Below are 4,887 nucleotides of genomic sequence, written 5' to 3'. Positions count from 1 at the left end.
GAACTAAATGCAAGATGTGCAAACATTAACTACGAGCATACAGCCTGCTTCAGCAGCGCTTGGAGATGTTTTTCAAGCTCTCAGCCAGCAGCTGCCATAGTAACAGTCTTTGGCCTAATTACACCCAACTTAACTTTAGCCCCCAGCCCTTACGGAAGTCACAAGATAGGATCATTTCCCAAAAGCCTCCCCAGCAACTTGTGAGTGTGAAGGGAGAGGCAGATGAGAAGGGAGGGCCATCAATGGGGTAGCAAGAGAGGAAAGGAACCTAATCCAAGAGTTAAAACAATTTCTTTGTATGTTTGTTATGATTTAGCGTCACAATTGGGGTTTTTTCCCCTTTCTATACATTTGATTCTCACGACTGAGAAACACGATTATCCTGTATGGAGAGATACGGGCCCAGCTGGACGTACGATAAGGGATGCTGCAGGTGGGTACCACTGCACCTGTGGCACCCACAGAAGCTGTCAGGATGCAGCACCCAGAGTTCCCCACTAACACCCTTCACCCTGTGTGTTCTGCTGGCCCAAAGTGCCTCACACCCCACGGGCAGCCAACTGGGAGAGGGGGGTGGGAACTAAAAGAAATAGGGGGATAAAAACCTCCCAGAAATTAGGTGGAAATTGAGCAGGGCAAGCAAGGATTGTCACCACTGGGGAAGCCCAAAGTGGTCGATGGGGGCATTAACTCTGTGGTGTGTGCAGCATAGGGCAAGACTCCACTTCTCCATCTTTGTGCACCCTCCAGAAAGAGGTAAGATGCATCAGAGAGCATCAGAAGGAAATAAGACTTTTTTAGTGCAGCAAATCTTCATTTTGCCAGATTCACACAGATGTTACAGGTTGGTCCAAGGCCAGGCACTTCCTAACCCACTGTCCTGCCACACCTGACAAGCTGGTAGCAATACCCAGACCTTCATGCTGATTATACCCAAGTTTCTTAGGTGTCTTTACTTAACACATGATGGTTTCTGGGTCCTGGGAAGGTCTCCAAGGTGATTCATAATATTAGAAAAGAAACAGATGCTAAAACAAGAGGATTAATTCATTCATCTTTATTGGGAAGTGTACTGATAGGATGAGGGGTAATGGTTTTAAACTGAAAGAGGGGAGATTTAGGTTAGATATTAGGAAGAAATTCTTTACTGTGAGGGAGATGAGGCACTGGAACAGATTGCCCAGAGAAGCTGTGGATGCCCCCTCCCTGGAAGTGTTTAAGGCCAGGCTGGATGGGGCTTTGAGCAACCTGGTCTAGTGGAAGGTGTCCCTGTCCATGGCAGGGGAGTTGGAACTAGGTGATCTTTACGGTGCCTTCTAACCCAAACCATTGCATCATTCCATGATTCTCTACAAGCAATGCCTGAGCCATTCATAACCAACGCCCAAACTGAACCTGTAGTAAGGACTGTTGGTGGCTGCCATGAGATTCCCTTCTTCTCCCCTCTCCAGCTCTCTCCCTCCCTCCTCCTCTCCCTCCCCAACCACCACCTCCCACACGAAGCCCCAGCGAACGCAGCCAGCGCACGCTGCCCGCTGCACAGTGGTGCCCAAAAGCCTGCGGTGCAGAGAAGGTCAAACAACATTTGGGGGCAAGCAGCCGCTGGGCTTAAGCACGCATGAGCAATTCCCAATTCCCTTCCTTTGGGAAAAGATGCAAGTATTTGATGTCAGCTGGACAGCTCTCACATCTGCTTTTCTTTCAGCTGCAACCCAAGGCAGTCACTGATATTTTTCCCAGAACTAACTTGGAAACAAGCCTCTGCCAAAATTAAGCAGCTTGTTTCGATTCCGCCTCTGCCCAACTGTCCATACCTGCTTAGGGTGCAGTATCCTGCAACAAGCAGTGCCTTGGTAATAAATATCTCTGTTTTCAGCTAAGGTGTTTACAGGAAGAAAGCATATCTCATAATATATACCCACAGAGCTTAAAACCTGGAATCTCAATCCTGGCTCAAAGGGTTATTAAAAAACACTCGTTTAAAAAATGTGGTCATGGAAAAATGACACAGATAAACTTCTGCTGATATTGTGGCTCATACATTGCTGAGGGTGCCCCTATCTTTTTTTTTTTTTTTCTTTCTCTAAGAGGGGTGGGTGATTTAGCCATATTTATATGGTTTCTTTATTGTACTACCTGACCACCTGTAGTATATTCACCCTAAGAACTGCTAAATAATACTGGGAAATAATACAAGGCCATAACATAAGTAATACAAGCATACACAACACTGTTCAAATCCTCACAATCCTACTGTTATTTCCGTTTTCAACTTACCAGTATAAATTTATATAAAATTACATAAAATTGTATAAAACACGGTCTAGCTGTAAAGAGGTAACAGGTTCAGGATTTCAAGCAGCAAAACTTCCTAGGGCTGGCAGGGAACAGCTCAATCACAACTAAGGACTACCAGAAACAGCCTAAAATCAACACAAACCTGCAGCTGACCATGGGTTTCTAAAATATAACCAAGAATAAACTTAGATCAGTTTTCCTCCTGCCCCTGAAGGATGCTGAAGTGCGGTGCAGGCACTAAGCCCGGGAGCTTCGGCAGTGCTCACTGGCTGAGCATGGCAGCTGTGTTTTCTATGCCTAATGCGGAGAAACCCTCTGCAATACCCAACTGGAATCTCATTTATTTCCTGAAGCTTTTATCAAAACTAAAAGTTACTTGGCATCTTCAGAAAACCTCTGTGGCCTTTGTAAACATCTTCATTTTGCACAATTAACAGCAACTGTGTGTAGGAGGAAAATTGCAGTTATCTGACATGGCACTGCAACGAAACAGCAAAGCAGAGCTGGAAGGGAAGGGAAGGTGATGGCTCAAGAGAATTTTAGGTGGGAGGAAGACAATTATCCCAACAGGAATAGGATCTGAGCATTCGTTTTTGGAAACAGTGTTCAATTTTTGTACCCAGATATTTCCATGCTGTGACTCACATACCTCTTTCACAACCACTTCTGATTCCGAGTTGCTCTTCTTCAGACCTAAAACGGACCCTACCATTTTCTCTCAGTTTAGCGCTCCTGAGCTTTTTCAAAGCACAATTATAACAGGAAGCATTTGAAACCAATACTTGCTTTCTATTTTATTACTGGCTGAACACTAGTGCTCACCGGGGATATCCAGCATATCCAGCCCCCAAGACCCTCTCTATCCCCCAAAGAGCCTTAATGGAAACAGCTTTGGGATCTCCTGCAAGCAGCCAGCCTGCTGAGCTGCGAGGACTGTGCGGGAAATAGGTGACAGCCATAACAGCAGCACGGCTGATATGGTATCACTTTCTGTATGGAAACCACGTGGTGCGGTTTCACCCACGCCAGGGGCCTGGCATATTTCTCATACTTATTTTCATATTTATTTTTCAAATAGAAGAGCTTGGTTTTAAACCCATGTTTTCTTCTAACAGGTTCTCAGAATTGTAAGCAAAATAAAGAACATGCAAGATGCAGCACGCATTTTTGTTCTTGCTTTATGAATCTACTGCAGTTGCAGATGCAATTTGGATTAGTTTAATACTGAAATATATATAGCATGCACTGAGGCCCCAGTGCTTGATTAGCAAAGATGAGAACTAATCCAAAAGAAAGTCCCACTTTACCAAATTCTGCAATTCAACTGTGTGTTGAAGCTTTACGTAAGGAAGGAAAATGAAAGAAATACTTTTGCAGAGCACATAAGATACCTTGATACACAAGGCACTGCTTCAAACTGGATCCAGTGCTTTTAGAGGAGAAGCAGAAGGAAGAAGAACTAAAGGGCCTGTATACAAGCCAGGATATGAAAAAGCAAGCCCTCTATTTCATTTCTTTAAGGGGAAGAAATGTGAACGTATCAGCAGCAGATCTAAAACTAAAAGCAGCAGGTTAGATTACAGAAATACTGCTGTATCCATCCAGTCTAGGCCATCTTATCTCTTAAGCAGTCTGGTGTCTGATTAATGCTATTCATGAAGGTTTTGCCCAGATCCAACCCAGATTCACGGTCCCATTCCAGCTTCCACTCTCTTGACATTCACTTGACTCAAACCTATAGATGATGTATCTCAGGTATACAACACCGAATGCCAATAAACAGGTACATGCAGTAAATCAAACTATTTCTGAAAGGGTGGAAGTCCTGTGATTCCCCCCATCTCAAAATGGTCAGTACTGCTTATTCACCTTTGAAATCTTCATTCCAATAGTGCTACTTAAATGCAGAGCAATTCTTACATGCAAACAGATTTTATAAGTGAGCCCCCAAGTTACATATCCTTGTCATTTGGATTTAAAAGGCTCCTCAGCATTTCAGACCCTGAAAAGGGCTGGCTCCTAGGCTGCTGCACAAGCACGTCTGTAACTTGGGGATGAGGAAAAAGAAAAGTAGCAAAATAGTTAGGGAAACTTGGCCCTTCTCCTGTAAAGCATAGCTTCATCTACTGAGCCACACCAGAAGGTGAACTGGAACAGCTGCGGGAGCGCAGCAGAGCAGGGGAAGGCTTTGGAGAAGGCTTCCAGCGCCCACCCTGCCCCACATCCCAGGAGCAGCCTCAACGCGGGGCTGAACCCCTCGCAGGCCAAGCCAGGGGGCTGAGCCGCCTTCCCCTCGGCCCCCACCCCCCTGAATGACAGCGGGATCTCGCTGCGAAATCCCCCGAGGCCTGGAACAGCTGCGGGAGCGCAGCAGAGCAGGGGAAGGCTTTGGAGAAGGCTTCCAGCGCCCACCCTGCCCCACATCCCAGGAGCAGCCTCAACGCGGGGCTGAACCCCTCGCAGGCCAAGCCAGGGGGCTGAGCCGCCTTCCCCTCGGCCCCCACCCCCCTGAATGACAGCGGGATCTCGCTGCGAAATCCCCCGAGGCCGGGCACGGCAGGGCAGGGGCGGCCTGCGAGGGGGCAAGCG

The sequence above is a fragment of the Egretta garzetta genome, unplaced genomic scaffold (genome assembly GCF_000687185.1).
Source record: "Egretta garzetta isolate BGI_Z169 unplaced genomic scaffold, ASM68718v1 scaffold58, whole genome shotgun sequence".
In the NCBI taxonomy this organism is placed as follows: Eukaryota; Metazoa; Chordata; class Aves; order Pelecaniformes; family Ardeidae; genus Egretta; species Egretta garzetta.
Note: the sequence above shows the minus strand (reverse complement) of the source record.